This window comes from Ischnura elegans (assembly GCF_921293095.1).
Source record: "Ischnura elegans chromosome 13 unlocalized genomic scaffold, ioIscEleg1.1 SUPER_13_unloc_4, whole genome shotgun sequence".
NCBI lineage: Eukaryota > Metazoa > Arthropoda > Insecta > Odonata > Coenagrionidae > Ischnura > Ischnura elegans.
Genome location: NW_025791660.1, coordinates 4,280,694 through 4,300,044, shown reverse-complemented (window position 1 = coordinate 4,300,044; position 19,351 = coordinate 4,280,694). Strand labels below are relative to the sequence as shown.

Here is a 19,351-nt window from a genome sequence, read left to right as displayed (position 1 = left end):
GTTACAAGAATATAATTGACTGGTCAAAATTTAAGATGAAGTTGGTACATAAGAAGTAATTACTAACAGATTAAAAGTACAAGAAGTTCTCCTCCACACTGTAAAAATACTTCGACTTTAGGAATGACAATAGCTGGCATTCAAATACAGACATTGTTGGAGTGTTTTTAGATGCACTGGAAGGGCATTGCGCAATTTAATACACTACTCTGGATCCCTCCTAGAAGAGACTTCACAATTTTGTTGAAGATATGGATTAGTTACCTGTCAAGTTCTTGGTAGCACATGTTTTTCAGAAACAAAGATGAATTTTCCCTTGTAAAAACCCATGCACATAAAATATGAATACATGGTACAATGAACAATTCTTAACTTTTTAAAAAGAGGGCGGCCATGGCTCCTGAACTTATCATACTGCATAGATCTTACTATCTTCTTTTGAATTTTTAAAGTAAAAAAAATTGAAATGGATCATAGTCATGGAAACAGGAAATGCAAGAAAATAGTTAACTAAATAACTCACTGCTAACATGCAGTGTGGAACTGAATTACTGAACGGATAGTATGTACTTAAGTAAACTGGGCCCTCGTGTATCTCAAGCAACCCATATTTTTTATGCTGGCTCATTAAGTAAATAATGCAAACAAAAACTCAATTTTACCTCTTACTGTTGCATTACTCTATCGTGGCATCAATGTAAAATCTATTAGTCAAAATTATTTGCTAAAGTTAAGTGTTCCTGTATATCTTTCGCATGAATTTATTGCCTTACGCATCAATATCGCCACCCTGATATCCAACCACAAAAGTGAAGAAGTGTCTGCAATTTCAATCCATTATTATTCAATTACCGAAGTCTTTCGGCAAGTTCAATGAAAACAGATTGCTCTTTATACCTTCTAGATGCCCGATAGCAGTAGTAAGGTCTACTTTATGAGCTGAAGGTGTGGGCAATTGCAAATCCTGAACATCTGGGTATCGCATGGGAAAACTCAAAGTGATAGCATTTTTTATGTTATGAAATTAAATATCATTACTCTCGAGAAAATAAAACCAAGAATCACTGATGAATATCTATATCATGACAGTTATTTTTTATTTTTGTTGCTATCGCCTAGATCTGAGAAAAATCACTTTCTCTGTCCCACACCTTACTGTCTTTGTTGCAGTGCAGTTCATTTGCAATGCAACATTTTTTAATCCTTATCAATGCCATCACTGATTCAGAATTCATCGTGGGCAGTAGTAATATATTATAGTGATGAAGGTGAATATTCTTGGTTCAAGTAGAGTGCTGATGGTGGTTGAACTTTGTGGAGGGAATATGCATTACTAAGGCGTAGCATTGTGTGACACAAATGAGTTAAATGATTGGATCCAGTGCTTTGAAAATGGGTCTTCTAGGCTATGTGGTGAATGCTGTAGCAATGGTTGAATTTTTAATTAAATAGCTATTGGGTTTACACTGCTCTCATGCCCTCCTGTAGGAACATCAGTTTTTTACACTGCTCTGACCTGTGACAAAGCAATTTGGTATTCAGTATGCCACTTTGTGAAAGCACTTAGATATTGGAATGCATGGATTGCGAATAAGCAAACATGATGAGAGCACAATAGACTTAGTTCTGATTGTTGCAAGTTCTTGGCCATTCTCATTAGGAAAGCATTCCCTGGGAATGGGGGACTAGAGAGTCCAACAAGTATCCCTGCTTGTCGCAGAAGGCGACCAAAAGGGTGACGGTGCAACAAATAGATGGCCTGCTCGATGTCCTTCTCTGAGGCATCCTTTCACACTTGGTTCCTATGTACAGCCTCCGCAATGAATATACTGTAATGTTAGCAATCGCCCTTGTTTTTTGTGTGTATCTTACACTTAGAACTGGTGGCTATGCTAAATTTACTATAAAATATTTCATAAAGACAGGCAAGAGGCTGTTTAAAATTATATATATACACATGAAAACAAGAATATTGATAGATAGACTTACTCAGCGACAAAATAAACAATGCAGGGAGGTAGGCAGTATTACTGACAGACTACATGGAATGCATTGTTTTTCATGTGAGGACAGTGTTATAACGCACAAACAACTTTTTTACAGCCGGATATGCATTTAACGTTGACAGACATTTCGATTTGTCACCAAGAAATTGTAATACTTCAATTTCATTCCTATTTACAACATGGAATGAGGAATGTCGCGGGTCATCTGAAAAGGCAAAGAAGTCATCTGAAGAATTTCCATCATTTATGGAGCAGAGAACATCAGGATTTAATTTTTTGGCTGCATTTATTAGCATTTGCTGTAGATGCGCTCGTAATTACACTTTGTCGTTTGGAAGCCACCTCATCCTTAAGAAGGGATGGGTACAAGACGCCAAAATTGCATCATTGACTTCCGCTGAAAGACTGAAATAGGTTTTGAACCTATTCTGCAAGCTCATGTTCAGACCTGTAATGAGTGGGGCACAATAGTGGAAGACCATTGGCTGCATCTCCTATAGCTTTCCTTTTATAGAAAATAGTGTTGGTAACAACAATCCAAAGAAACACCCATCTCCCTGAAGCCGATGAATACTCAGGCAAAAAAATCAGTGCTGTGACTGCACTAAATCTGCACTGTAACTGTGCTAAAAGGGCTGTTCTGTAACTCTACTTAAACTGCACTTGAGTTGAAACCTCACAGTACAGTTATAGCAAGGTCAGAGTGCAGTTGCCCTAGCATGGTCAGAGTGCAGTTGCCCTAGCACAGTCAGAGTGCAGTTGCCCTAGCTCAGTCAGAGGGCTGTTGCCACAGTACAGTTGCCATAGCACAGTCTCAGTGCAGCAAGTTGATTCATTATAATACTCTTTCCTTGAAACAATAATTAAAAGCCTAGAAAAGGCTTTTGAATTCCCGGTATATATTTTAACGAAGCAGACCAAACAATTAAATCTGGATAGGCAAATTTGCAAAGATCCTGATTCGCTGATCCATGTTGATAAAGGAACAGATCAAGATATATCAGACGGAAATGATCAGATTTAGACTTGTCAAAGAAAAGGTAAACTGTATTCCTTATTAAGACAAAATTGGCACTCAAAAGATTGATAACTGTGAGAAAAACTTTTTCTGTGCATCAGCAGACACTAACTAAAACGCACCTAAATTTACAAAATTGCTTTTGTTGAATTTCCCCACAAATGGTAGATTGCTTATAGAATAGAATTCATTGAAAGGAGCCGTTCGTACTTCATGCTGCTGAAGCTTTAATTGTAACTATGGAGCAAAATAAATGACAGTAAGGTATGGATACAAAAGAAATTTATTAAATACAAATACAATCCTTTAACACATTCACATCCGCAAGCGTACTGGTACGTGACCTGAAACTGGCCACAAACACCACAAGCGTACCCATACGCAGAATGCGTAGCGATATTTGTCAGTTGATCCTGCTGCTATCTTAAGAGTTTTTTTGAAAGTTTTCTAAATGTAAAGGATCCAATTATCCATAGTTATACCGGTAATTCAGGTATAAGAATGGCCGACTCTAATCTTCTACTCTTCCAACTCAATTTTTATGATGATGTTCCACATGCCTCTTTGGCTGCATTCCTGAAATTACAAAGAATACAGACATTAAATTGCTAGAACATGTGAATTTCAAACGCAAAACTGGAATTTTTAAGGATTAGCTGTGCTGTTTGCCTTAAAACCCTATATCAGTACTGGTTATAGCATTGCAGTCATGAGCCATCAGTTAGGGTAAATTTATTTCTTAAATGACAAAATGTCAATGATGGACAGAAATACATTGATTAGTTTAAAAAAATGTCAGGTTACAGCTACCAAAAAATGACAAGTACCCAGAAAAATTTTAATATTTTACAAACATCTTTTTAACCTCTGAACTTGTAGTTTGTTTCAAGCACATACTTTAGTAAGTTAGAAACATTTCCAATGAAAGGATGAATAGTTCCCAAAGGGCTCCATTTAAGTTCATCAAAATAGTATGAAAGTGAATTCATGTGGAGACGATCATATCAGGGCTAAGAGAAGAAACTAGAGGTTATGTGGCGGTGGAATGTCATAAGTTAAGAAAATTCCAAAGGGGGAAATTAGTTTGCATGGACTGTGATATGACCCCAAGCCAAAATTAGGTACTCTAGTCACTTCTACAAAGGAATATTCTTGTTTCACTTCGGGGATGATGAATAATATTCTTTGTGGACATTTTGCATTTTATGGGCGAAGTACTTGCAATGCAAGCTCTTCACAGACTTGTTAGAAATATTTCCAGCATAAGCCATTGGGCTCCTGTTCTACATCAACCAATTTAAAATGATATTTACCTCTTCACATAATGGTATTTTCCGGCCTGGTAACCCTTGGATACCCGCACATTCTTTGCCAGTTTATTATGCGTTGTTGAAAGCCTTGGAACCTCTTGGCCTTTAAACATCATCTTGACATATGCTGAAATCAAAGTAATGATAATCTTAGAATTTGTGTGCTAAATGAAGCCTGATTTTAGTTCTCTATGAGTAGTTACAGAGTAGGTAGACATATTGCTTTACATGAAAAGGGATGAAAATGTCGTGATGAAACTAATTAGAAATGGATTTTTCTGACATTTTTCTGGAATTCTGACATTTTTCTGAATGCGCACCACTGAACGGCGCTCTCTCGCACCATTTCGATCTCCCGTTGTTTTGCATTCCTCTCCCTTCTAATTTTTTTAGAGCCCCACCTACCGCGTCGTTACCCCTTGTAAATACCTGACCCTTCCTTTACCATTGACACCCGCTAATCCCTCAATGGGACACCGAAACTCATTCATGCTCTCTCCCATTTTTTCTTTTCCAAATTCATTCGGTTTTTCCTGCCCTTTTTAAAACTCGCCCTCTTTTAAGGACTCTCCGCCCTCCCTTATTCAGGAATATTAATATTTTGTCCAGGGACCTGTTCACGGGTAATATTTCATTGCGTTCTTTAATTGTGCCCATTAACATTCAAAAAGTGGCTCATTACCATGTCTTCCGACAAAACACCATTGGCGATATTATATCTCAATTTTGCCTATGTTCCAGTACCGCATTGAGGAAGGCTGCAGTACTTTGTCAAACGAATCATTCTGTCTCGCATATTATTAGCATGCTTAATTAAAAAAACCCTCCAACCTGCAGTAGATATTCGAGCATATTTCTTCTCACAATTTCGTCATAATCCGTGGCGTTCGAGTGAATATTTTCGTGACGCTATTAACTTGAAAACCTATTCCTTTAGTTTATGAATATATGATCTCTGTAATTTTTCTGGGTTTTCTTCCACGTCAGCTTGTTTGTGGACAACAGCTTCGCTGGCTATACTGTTGTCCACAAACAAGCTAACGCGGAAGAAAACCCTGAAGAAATGCAGAGATCAAACCATCGCCGAGGAAACATAAGTTCTAACTTTGTGAATGTATTTATATTGCCCAAGGCACCCTGAAAATTCCCTTTCCCTGCTGCCAGGCTTTCAGACTTCGATCTTTGAAGGAATCGAGACCGTTTCAACACTTGTTCACAGCTGCATGTTGTAAAACGTTTTAAGTGACAATGGGGAAAGCAAGGCAGAAGAGAAGATCGAAGGATTCGTGGAAGACGCAGCTCGCCAAGCGTGAAAGAACCCCTCTAATACGACCCTGCCGCAAGGTCCCGATTCCGCATGGTGGTATGAGAAAGACTTTTGGACTATTCTTTCGGTTCGAGGCGAAAATTTAAGCCTTCTAGAATACACTTACTCTATCGTTTAGAGCTCTCTTCATATGTCGTACTTTATCATTAACTTGACATTTTCATAAAAATAACATAGCACATGTACTATCATCGATCCGACAAAGTAACATTAATTAATCTTACAATTAGAATTGATACAACATAGAAAATTATTCTTGAGACTTAGTGCCTCAAACTTTTATCAAAGGTGTTGAAATGCATGGCTTTTATATAAATTTAAATATCTTTCTACCATAAAAAAATTTTAGTCAAACATAAATGAATAATTTATTGATCCTTGAAAATAAAGTCGAGTAAATTACTAGAACATTTAGAATTTAGGTCACAGACTTAATTGAATATTACTATATTATTTTTACATTATGAGGCAATTACTTCATTTCAAACATGCAGTTATCATTGTATTAAGAATTATTTACCTATATGACTTATGAACACTAATTAATTACACAACTATGACCTAACACTGTGTTTTTAAATTAGAGAAAATGCGAATCTATTGAAAGTCTTTTTGCAATGAATGCAAGAATAGGGTTTTTCCAATGTACACGCATGTGTAAGAAAAGGGTTCATTTGGCAGTATGACACTTTTTACATTCACTGCATGAATAAAGCTTCTCCTCTGCATGAATCCTCATGTGACAGACAGTGCCAATACCTGCAAAAAAACATGAAAACCTGGAAGAAATTGAATTTCATTGTGTAGCTAGAGTGGCAACCCTATAATCTCCTTTAAATCACGGGTCGAAAGTCATAGTTTTGCATTTAATTTGTCTAAAGAATGCATTCATTGATGCGAATCAATCCAGAAAATAAAATAATATTAAAGAAAGAAAAAAAACAGTATTCAAAATGAAATAAAGGAAAGGGATTATTGAATTAGCAAAAGAAAGATAATTACTGTATATTTTTGTAATGTATGATTCTGCATTTTGACAAAAGTTGTTATTCAATTCATTTTATAAGTTTCATTCCCATGCAAACTACACTACAGACATCAACAGCATGTATGCGCAGAGTCACTTTTATGTTAACTTTTAGTCTTACTGGTTTAGGTGAGAATGGACTCGCCACTACAGTTTTTATGTCCTGCCTGCCTGCAGCGTGATCATTCAATGAGATGGGAAGACTTGTCACCTTTAACCTGAAGACAAATGCAGGATGGGCATTGAAATTGTGGTCAATTAAAAACGAGAAACACGCTGGTGAACCCAGAATTAGGCAGTCATCACAAGAATTATTTTCACCGCTTTGGGCAAAATATAACGTGTTAGCGCGTGTAAGAGGCACAACTTTTTTCCCAGAAATTTCATCCAAAAATGGGGGTGCGTCTCTTGCACAAACTTCTTATCTTCCCCCCTCCCCTTCACCGGTCGCAAGCCCAAAGGGAACAGAGTGGCCTTGGTTTTCAACGTGTATCGGTCACCTGAAACCCTAGTTCAAAAACAAGCGACAGGCAGGGGAGTTTCTCCCTTAGTGACGTATTTTTAAAATGCTCCTGTTTGCTTTTCTTACTCCTTAGCATAGCGCCATCACGTCCGTACCTCAGAGGTATGCATGGAAAAGATTGCACTGGGTTTTTTTCTCTGGTGGGCACACTTAATTTACTGCCACCAGTGGGCACCCTGTGGCATTTTTACTGCAAATGGTAATCACATATCAAACGCAAAGAGAAACAGGGGGAAACTCATAGTTTTGAAGGACAATACCTGGTTATTAGTCAACATCTGCCTTGCCAAGTAATAACCATTACGCTAAGGCCCTGATTTTTCAAAAATCATCTCCAGGAGCTATCATGAGGATAATTATAACTAAAAATTATATTGGTGTAAACAGCTGCAGTTTAAAAAAATTCGAGCTAGTGTGTACATTGTTGGACTAAATGGCAGATAGCAGAAATTGGAAATGCTTATGAGTGAAGAGCACTGAAGGATAGGTTGAGGGGAAGGAGCAAGCTCCGTCTTTCAAGCAATGAGGCTACGAGCAAAGTAGCAACATGTCCGATCTTGCATGTTACGTCAAGTTCAAAGTCAAGGGGCGAAGGATTTGATATATGCAGTTTGTGTTAGCTGAAGTTTCCAGTAGGTATGGTCTTGTTTGAATGCACTCATGCTACGCTTCTTTCTTATGAAATGGTACTGTTTAGACTAAGTTGAATATTAGTAGCCTTGTTGGAACTATAAATCTTTGGGTCAATAGATTTGAGAAAACTTAAATGATATCAAATATGTGTCATGTTAGATCTCATTCTTTTTTGATCCACATGCATGACATGCAATCATTAAATTGCTGAAAGCTAACGAGATATCTTCGAGCATAGTAAGTGACTCACATTTGGCCTCCAGAAACTGGGAAAATTAAACCTGGTAGACCAAATAAGGTCAGTTGGTGAGTTGGGGTGGGGATGAAACACGTTTCCATTGTACCCATGTAACTTGATCTTTTCCTTTGAGGCAAGTGATTTATGGTCTGCGGGGTCTCGGAAAGGAAAAAAAACTGCAGGGGCATTGGCTGATGGAGGGGTGAGAGTGAATTTGAGAAATCTACTATGTGGTTATTATCCCATGGTGCTTAGATTCCCTAGATTGTCGTTCTATCTCTTGGAAAGGTTCATGCTATGTGCCTGTCGTGTTTTGCTTTAAAAATTTCCACGGCTGCAATTCTATTGCAATATTCCTATGAGAGCTTTTAATCAATATTGTTCTTGAGTAGGACAAACATCATAGTCCGACAGCATATGTGAATAGGGGATTGAAATTCATTCCAACACACTAATGGGACGTTGTATTCACAAAAGCGTTGATTTAACATTTCAGATTCCATTTTTACGATGAATTTCGATCAGAGGTATCAGATCTGACCATCACTAGTAATCATCATAAGGTCAAGACAACAAATGAATACCTACTTATCTCCGAGCGCCGTACATACTATGTAAATTTAGCTTAAAAATGCCACATAATCTGTTAGTTTTGACAGAGGAAATTTTGATAACTGTCGAAAGTCCAGGCATATGTCTGGTCTCTTGCATATGTGCGGCTCTGAGATGCACTTCTATGGTAACATGGAAGTCTTTAGGGACTACAACTTGTATTTGGTATTTCTGAATGTCTTAGGAGCATGAATTTCCCTTGATGGAAACTAGAATTTTTGATGTGGTATTGGTATTTAGATTTTTTAAAATTATTTTTTGAAAATTTGCAATGCTTTTCTTATGAGCCTAGCTTTGGAATTTTTTTTGGCCAACATGCAATAATGGTGGGACAAAGTCCTTGAAAGAAAAGATACTATATTTTTTGCTTGATTTTATGGCTATGTTGGACTTTTATACCTCGAAAATTTTCCAAGGAATAAATAATTTTCGATTTTCCACTGTTGAGAGAGCAATTTTCAATCAATCACGGATATTGGCCTTGATACTTCGGAATATGAAAATTTGGAATCTTCATGAAAAATCGTGGAGGCTACTTTGTTCCCTCTTGTTTCAACTGATTTTTCAGTGACTCTCTTGGTTAATTCATAATAATATTCCAAAAGATATATGCTGGAGGTGAAAAATCATTGTTGCCATTTTCATATAGAGAATACAAATTGGATTATCTTAGTAACCGTTTGAGCTAAATGCATGAAATTTTAGGGTATTTCTATCACCAAATATAGCAAATTTTGCAATGATGGTCATTCAGCTATATGGAATCATGTGCGAGTAATGTTGATACCAATCTTCTTGTATATGCTTTATTCACTGATAACTTTTTTTAAGCAAGGTTTGAATATGAAAGTTGTATATAATACTACTGCTAATGTGTTTAATCTTTTTTAATGTGCTAATATGATTTTGGCATTAATTGAAATGCGTGGCAGTTCTGTATGGCTGGTGAGGAATGTTTTGATCAGAACTATGAATGATTAGTAGTTTATGCATGTAATAAAAAAATTAAAAAATGTAAAAGCGAGAAATATTATTTTTTAATTTTAGCATAGCAAATATATCACTACATGACATGCAGCCAGTGAGTGCTATAATAAGAAACATCTTGCATCATGGGCTCCTAAAGGAGGTTCGTTGGGGTACGCTAGTGTAGCCTATCTACCCATTTCAGCAAATTATTACACAGGAATGTGGAGTTGTGTTGTCACGTGGTGGATTCTCCTTCAATCTTTGATTTTCGTTTTCTATGTTATCATGAATTTTTACAGGAAAAGTATTTTTTTAGGGGGATGGGGCCTTTTTAAATCAGATTTTTAAATACAATGCACTTATGGTGAAAAGTCTCAAGTGTTAAATTCATCTCCATATTTTCAACTCTAATATGTTTGCGTGTTGAATTTGATGCATTTGTTTGTTCATGACTGGTTGATAATTTATAGTATGGTTTCTCACTTAAGTGGGGATAGACTCTTTTAATATTTCTCTGTTTTAAATCGTAATTAATATATGCATGGTAGTAAGGTGCTACATAAAAATTGAATCTCTTTGTCAGCACACCTAATTCTACATCCTGCAGCTGCCTTAACCATCTTGTAGATGCAATGATTCACTCAGCAATGATTTCATATCCTAAGATGGTCATTTTTTTGCAAGTCATCACTATTATCTGTAAATTTGATGCATAACCTTCAGCACAACATGGTGCTTTAGAGATTTACTTTAGTTTATAGATTTTTGGCAGCTGCATTGGTGTGCAAGGGCTTTGTTCATATGTAGTATGTTCTCTTTTGCTTAAATTCCCCACAGAGGTGAAACCCATGGTGTCCACCTGTGCATTTCACTGTTTAAGTATCTTACCTAACAAATCTAACCTCTGGAATAGAAAATCAACGAATGAAATAGCTGTTGAAAGAAATAAAGTGGCCTGAATTTGAACTATTTAATCCAAATCACTAAAAAATGTGAAACAACCATTGGTAAATGTTGCTGACAAAATTTCGATTGATTGTGATAAATAAAGATTAATCTCTCCTTTTTTCTGTTCATGTAAAACCATCTTATCAATCTTAAATTGCTTGTAACTGTGTTGCAATACTTACATGTATGTCAACTACTTCATTAAACTGGATGACTTCTGCCAAAGTACCTCTCAGTAAGTATTACTACAGACATTTCAAGGTATACAGTTAAGAATTTTATTAATTTGTAAAATCACATTTAAATTAGGTTGTTGATGTCATCATTTCATAGTCTTCGATTGCGAAAGTGTATATTCTCTATACTTGCACCACAGTGGGCCATCTAATGAGTTTCCTTAAGTCGTTAATTTTTGTACAATCTGCATATACTGAAGTACACTAAATTTACCTCTACATTGCAGTCACATTTCTCCTAACTCTGGAAGAGAATATATGCAATTCATGTGCAACGTTACTTTCAGTTGTAATAAAAATGTTGATTGTGAATTAGCAACTTCATATTATTTTTATTTTTCGAAGTTTCACAATCAAAGACGTAGGCTGCTTGTACATTATTCTTAAAAAGAAACATCAGAATTACTCTTCAGAGTAACAAGCATTTAATAGTAGCTGTTTAGGAAAGCATTCCCTGCGGAGAGGGGATTCGAGAATACCTCCGCAGTATCCCTGCTTGTCGTAAGAGGTGACTAAAAGGGTTGGAATCACAATAACTGTGAAAGTTTTGGTTCCTTAGTTATAAAAATTGGAAATAATAATTTATTCCATCCTGGAGGCATTACAAGAATGCAATTTATAGGTCAGATTAAAACTAAAAGAAGTTATCCTATACACTCTAAAAAAAACTTTGACTATAGGAATGACAATAGCTGGCATTTAAATACAGACATTGTTGGAGTGTTTTTAGATGCACTGGAAGGGCAGTGCGCAATTAAATACACAACTCTGGGTCCCTCCTAGAAGAGACTCAGAAACAAAGACAAATTTTCCCTTGTAAAAACCCATACACGTGAAATATAAATATATGGTACAATAAGCAATTCTAACTTTTTAAAAAGAAGGCTGCCATGGCTCCTGAACTTATCATAATGTATAGATCTTACTATCTTCTTTTGAATTTTAAAAGTAAAAAAATTGAAATGGACCATAGTCATGGAAACAGGAAATGCAAGAAAATAGTTAACTAAATAACTCACTGCTAACATGCAGTGTGGAACTGAATTACAGTATGAAGAGATAGTATGTACTTAAGTAAACTGGGCCCTCGTGTATCTCAAGCAACCCATATTTTTTATGCTGGCTCATTAAGTAAATAATGCAAACAAAAACTCAATTTTACCTCTTACTGTTGCATTACTCTATCGTGGCATCAATGTAAAATCTATTAGTCAAAATTATTTGCTAAAGTTAAGTGTTCCTGTATATCTTTCGCATGAATTTATTGCCTTACGCATCAATATCGCCACCCTGATATCCAACCACAAAAGTGAAGAAGTGTCTGCAATTTCAATCCATTATTATTCAATTACCGAAGTCTTTCGGCAAGTTAAATGAAAACAGATTGCTCTTTATACCTTCTAGATGCCCGATAGCAGTAGTAAGGTCTACTTTATGAGCTGAAGGTGTGGGCAATTGCAAATCCTGAACATCTGGGTATCGCATGGGAAAACTCAAAGTGATAGCATTTTTTATGTTATGAAATTAAATATCATTACTCTCGAGAAAATAAAACCAAGAATCACTGATGAATATCTATATCATGACAGTTATTTTTTATTTTTGTTGCTATCGCCTAGATCTGAGAAAAATCACTTTCTCTGTCCCACACCTCACTGTCTTTGTTGCAGTGCAGTTCATTTGCAATGCAACATTTTTTAATCCTTATCAATGCCATCACTGATTCAGAATTCATCGTGGGCAGTAGTAATATATTATAGTGATGAAGGTGAATATTCTTGGTTCAAGTAGAGTGCTGATGGTGGTTGAACTTTGTGGAGGGAATATGCATTACTAAGGCGTAGCATTGTGTGACACAAATGAGTTAAATGATTGGATCCAGTGCTTTGAAAATGGGTCTTCTAGGCTATGTGGTGAATGCTGTAGCAATGGTTGAATTTTTAATTAAATAGCTATTGGGTTTACACTGCTCTCATGCCCTCCTGTAGGAACATCAGTTTTTTACACTGCTCTGACCTGTGACAAAGCAATTTGGTATTCAGTATGCCACTTTGTGAAAGCACTTAGATATTGGAATGCATGGATTGCGAATAAGCAAACATGATGAGAGCACAATAGACTTAGTTCTGATTGTTGCAAGTTCTTGGCCATTCTCATTAGGAAAGCATTCCCTGGGAATGGGGGACTAGAGAGTCCAACAAGTATCCCTGCTTGTCGCAGAAGGCGACCAAAAGGGTGACGGTGCAACAAATAGATGGCCTGCTCGATGTCCTTCTCTGAGGCATCCTTTCACACTTGGTTCCTATGTACAGCCTCCGCAATGAATATACTGTAATGTTAGCAATCGCCCTTGTTTTTTGTGTGTATCTTACACTTAGAACTGGTGGCTATGCTAAATTTACTATAAAATATTTCATAAAGACAGGCAAGAGGCTGTTTAAAATTATATATATACACATGAAAACAAGAATATTGATAGATAGACTTACTCAGCGACAAAATAAACAATGCAGGGAGGTAGGCAGTATTACTGACAGACTACATGGAATGCATTGTTTTTCATATAGTGCATTGGTGCCTCCATAGTTACAATATTGAGATTTTGAACACGATTTACAGTCGAAATTCTTGAATGAGGCCTCAAAATGGGAATGCCTAATGATTTATAAATATGAAATGTGGAAAATCAGTCCCGAAAATAAAAAATAACATTAAAGATGCTTTCTGGCCTGCTCAAGAGTGAGATTTGCACTCATTACATACCAACACGAGGGTTCTATGAAAAAGGTAAAAAATGTTACCTTACCACCACTGAGGAAGAGTTTCACTGATACACACTCTGCACTTCAGACGATATAATAAACCATGTTAACATTCTTTTTGTTAAATCAGCAAGATGGTTTCCCCCAACATGACTCAAATAAGTTACCTGTAAAATAAAAAAACTGCATGGTAAAGAGTAATTTGTTAAAACTTGAGGTTTACAGCCATCTTTATTTCAAACACGATGCAATTCACATTTTACACTTCCATCACTCCATCTCCGAGAGGGGGAGAGAACAATAAATAATAAACCCGACAGAAAACGAGCAAAGCATACCTTTGCGATATGACAACATCCTCCCTCTTAGATATTAATACGCAGAAATAGAAATCATAAATAACCTTCTGTTTACAAGTCGAAAACTTGTTTTGGCTTCCTTACCCGATTACTTCTTCTGGGTTGTAAACAAACATCTTTGTCACTAGGGGGCACAGACGTCTCCTTATTGTCCACCTCAATGTTCTTATCAATGTTTACATCAGTCACGGGTCTTTCAAGGGGGAGAGTTTCATTTTCCCTTACAGCGACAGGGGCTGCCATTTCTACCATTCCGTTTGGCTCACGATAGGGTTTTTAAATAATAATAATGTATTTATTTGCCCAAGAAGTACATTTGAAATATACAAGATACAAGACACGCCAAAATCATTAGTTTGTACATATGCAATTCAAAGAGGATAATTATTTGTCCTTAAAATCTATATACAAACCCAGGTAGCATTTTGATGTCGGTCCAACGTCGATACGACGGCGACATAGGTCGTCTACAGGTCGATCCGACGTCGGGAACCGAAGTCGGTCGATCGTCGAAATGACAACGTTTAGCCAGGCTACAGCCGACTTGCAAAGCGATGTCGGTCGTACATCGAACTGACTTCGGTTCGACGCCAAACCGACTTCAGCACGACAAAAAATCAACTTTGTCCCCGACATCAAAATGTTGTCGGCCCTACATCAAACTGACATTGACTCGACATCAAACAGCCTTCAGCCTGACACCAAACCGACTTCGGTCCGACATTAAAACGCTGTCAGCTTGGCATTGGACCTTAACCCGGCTCGACATGAAATCAACTTAAGTCCGACATAGACTTGACATGGGCTGCTATTATGGATGGAATAGCATTATGCTATTCTTCGATGTTGCAACCGATGTTGCTATAATATAGCGTATTGCAACGCCTATGCTATTTGGTATTACGAACGGTTGCAATTCGTGTTTTTACTACACCGGAAGACGTAATTCTCAGAATAGCATAGGCCCGTTGCTATTTACTATTATGAACGGCGAATTGCAACCGATAGGGTTGCAATAATAATACGCGGTCTTCGAGGCCGAGCAATTCGGTATTGCAACCAAGAAAACGTGCGCATTGCGATGTCGAATTGTTTTTCTGAGGTTAAAGTAACCTAATCAAGCATTGAAAAATGGAATAATAGCCAAAAATAAAATGATATCAGCTTTAATTTAATTAAATAATAGTAGCATAAGTGATGAATATTTAGCTAGTTAAGTGATTTGGTTAGGAATTAACATTCGAGCTTAATATATGAAGCACAAGCTTGCTTCATCGACAGTACGAAAACGATAACAATAATGCAAAGAATTACTACCATTAACCCAAATTTTACGTAGTTTATTCATATTTACAATTCATAATTTTATTTCATCACTTGACTTGCTACTAAAAATATCCTCAATGTAGGCTATCAGGTCGATTCTTGAAAAATTTCAAGCTTGTGTTAACACACTAACTCGCCAAATATATTAATAGTTATAGCTTTCAATGAAAACCATATATTACCATAGTAATACCATATACTTTGATCAGCCCTTCATTTCCTCAATTGGACAGTATATACAAATACATGCAACGAGTCGAAATTGTTTTCCCCACTATTCGCTACCTTCTACAATTAAAACTAAAAATTTACTAAATTATAAACACGGGCAGTCGACTTGAATTACTTGCTTGAAAACAAAGGATTTCTCCGAACACCAATAAAGTTTCCGAACAAATATGATTCACCACAAACGTATAATGGAATATCCATGCACTACATCATTAATGCAATATATATCATGTGGAATTGAATACAAATTGTTTCCTCTATAGACAAGTAAGTGATTCACACAATTAAGTTTCAGTTTATCGGCACAGTTCACGGTCTATCAAAAATTTCAGTGAGCAAATTAAAATCAGCTGATACGAAAACAATGATAACTGACACAACAGCACTTTCCACACGATTCACTATTGCTAGATTCACTTTTTCACAGCTGTTCCATCCATCCTCAAATTCACCATCACCTCCCTCTACTTTTTCCAAATATGCAGCTGAAATATCGATACTATTCCATCATAATACATGAAAGCACAGCTGTGACGTTGCCACCTACTTCATTTCCTAAACAGAGAATGAATACTGAAATTAGGGAGTCATATAATATATAGATAACATTAGAAACGAAAGCTTCTAGTTCATACAGTAAAACGATATCGTCACGAGCAATACAATAAAAGTTGATACATATTAATTCTGACATGCAACAAACAGACTTCGAAGCCTAACACATTTACGAAGAAAATCAAACATATTTAGCTTTCATTGATTATTTCGCATAGCATACATCTCACGGTAAAGGACCGATCGGATATAGGTAAATCATTGAATATTTATGTCCGATAAATCATCATAATAACAACTAAATTATGACCTAACCCACCTTAACCCACTTGTCTGAAGCCAATGGGAAATTATCGAAACCACAACAAACAGCTGATTTCTTAAAGGAGATTTTCAAAGCGCATTATATACTTCCAAGGTTTAATATAATTTTTAAATGTAAATAAAGCAATTATTTATAATTTCAAGTCAATATTCCGTAAAATACAGAAAAATATATAAAAATATCTTCTCCCTCATTGGTTACGCAAGCTGTTCCGAAAGTTTTTCATACCGGAAAAGGCGGAGCTTCCAAATAGCTCGCGCAAGAAATAGCATGCTGCTATTCCGAACAAAATTATTACTACGCTTCATTCATAATACGGGGTCGTTGCAATAAAGACCCGCAGAATAGCATATGCTATTTTTTGCAACGCTTATCCATAATAGCAGCCATGAAGGCGACACAGGCCCAGCACTAGAAACAGTATCGAGGTGACATACCCCGAATCTATTATTGTATGTGACATATTCATCTTAAAATAAGTCACCATTAGCTTAGGATTGAATTAACCTTGGTGGTTTTGTAGAAATAATAAAAAACTAGAAAGCAACATACTGAATCATTAAAATGATTCAGTTATGCGACAGAAATTTGGAGAACCTTGAATTACTGGATGCATAATCATGTGTATGGAATTAGATTAAATTAAATTATTTCGACTAACTAATAGCGTAAGAGAATAAAGAGTAAGTAAGACGATAAACCAAGCCGGAAGTTATCTCTATCTGAAATAGATATCCAAAAAGATATCAGAGACTCATATGCATATCAGACAGAGATGGGCAAAATACATGTCAAATGTATTTTAGATACAAATTACTTTAAAAATCAGTATTTCAAATACAAAATACAAATTTTATTTCAAAATATATTCTTAAAAGACAAAATACATTCCTTCAACGAAGTTCTTATCCACAAAAACATTAAAATCAATTCAAATATTAACTATTTTTAGAATGAGAGTTTCAAACATTCTTACAACGTATTTAAAGGTAATTGGCGATCAGACCCAGGGCAAAATTTCTTAAAGAATCTGGAGAATATATGGTAATAATTTGTTTATTTCACTAGTCTCACTTACAAAAAATGCTCATTACCCTTTAGAAGCAATAGTGTTTCAAACATAGTCTGCTAAATTACTTCTTTTGCAACTGTGAATAAATCCTGCAAAATAAAATAACCTTTCCACAGGAGCACTGGATGTGAGGACAGTGTTATAACGCACAAACAACTTTTTTACAGCCGGATATGCATTTAACGTTGACAGACATTTCGATTTGTCACCAAGAAATTGTAATACTTCAATTTCATTCCTATTTACAACATGGAATGAGGAATGTCGCGGGTCATCTGAAAAGGCAAAGAAGTCATCTGAAGAATTTCCATCATTTATGGAGCAGAGAACATCAGGATTTAATTTTTTGGCTGCATTTATTAGCATTTGCTGTAGATGCGCTCGTAATTACACTTTGTCGTTTGGAAGCCACCTCATCCTTAAGAAGGGATGGGTACAAGACGCCAAAATTGCATCATTGACTTCCGCTGAAAGACTGAAATAGGTTTTGAACCTATTCTGCAAGCTCATGTTCAGACCTGTAATGAGTGGGGCACAATAGTGGAAGACCATTGGCTGCATCTCCTATAGCTTTCCTTTTATAGAAAATAGTGTTGGTAACAACAATCCAAAGAAACACCCATCTCCCTGAAGCCGATGAATACTCAGGCAAAAAAATCAGTGCTGTGACTGCACTAAATCTGCACTGTAACTGTGCTAAAAGGGCTGTTCTGTAACTCTACTTAAACTGCACTTGAGTTGAAACCTCACAGTACAGTTATAGCAAGGTCAGAGTGCAGTTGCCCTAGCATGGTCAGAGTGCAGTTGCCCTAGCACAGTCAGAGTGCAGTTGCCCTAGCTCAGTCAGAGGGCTGTTGCCACAGTACAGTTGCCATAGCACAGTCTCAGTGCAGCAAGTTGATTCATTATAATACTCTTTCCTTGAAACAATAATTAAAAGCCTAGAAAAGGCTTTTGAATTCCCGGTATATATTTTAACGAAGCAGACAAAACAATTAAATCTGGATATGCAAATTTGCAAAGATCCTGATTCACTGATCCATGTTGATAAAGGAACAGATCAAGATATATCAGACGGAAATGATCAGATTTAGACTTGTCAAAGAAAAGGTAAACTGTATTCCTTATTAAGACAAAATTGGCACTCAAAAGATTGATAACTGTGAGAAAAACTTTTTCTGTGCATCAGCAGACACTAACTAAAACGCACCTAAATTTACAAAATTGCTTTTGTTGAATTTCCCCACAAATGGTAGATTGCTTATAGAATAGAATTCATTGAAAGGAGCCGTTCGTACTTCATGCTGCTGAAGCTTTAATTGTAACTATGGAGCAAAATAAATGACAGTAAGGTATGGATACAAAAGAAATTTATTAAGTACAAATACAATCCTTTAACACATTCACATCCGCAAGCGTACTGGTACGTGACCTGAAACTGGCCACAAACACCACAAGCGTACCCATACGCAGAATGCGTAGCGATATTTGTCAGTTGATCCTGCTGCTATCTTAAGAGTTTTTTTGAAAGTTTTCTAAATGTAAAGGATCCAATTATCCATAGTTATACCGGTAATTCAGGTATAAGAATGGCCGACTCTAATCTTCTACTCTTCCAACTCAATTTTTATGATGATGTTCCACATGCCTCTTTGGCTGCATTCCTGAAATTACAAAGAATACAGACATTAAATTGCTAGAACATGTGAATTTCAAACGCAAAACTGGAATTTTTAAGGATTAGCTGTGCTGTTTGCCTTAAAACCCTATATCAGTACTGGTTATAGCATTGCAGTCATGAGCCATCAGTTAGGGTAAATTTATTTCTTAAATGACAAAATGTCAATGATGGACAGAAATACATTGATTAGTTT

General features: G+C 36.3%; 1 protein-coding gene across 1 annotated transcript in view; it reads left to right on the top strand.

Moving 5' to 3' along the window:
- LOC124173147 overlaps positions 1–11,154 on the top strand; it is a 34,081-nt gene extending 22,927 nt beyond the window's left edge. The window contains exon 8 of the mRNA XM_046552663.1: positions 10,503–11,154. The gene's annotated coding sequence lies outside the window, so the exon portion shown is untranslated. The remainder of the gene's footprint in view (positions 1–10,502) is intronic.
- Positions 11,155–19,351: the final 8,197 nt, after the last annotated feature.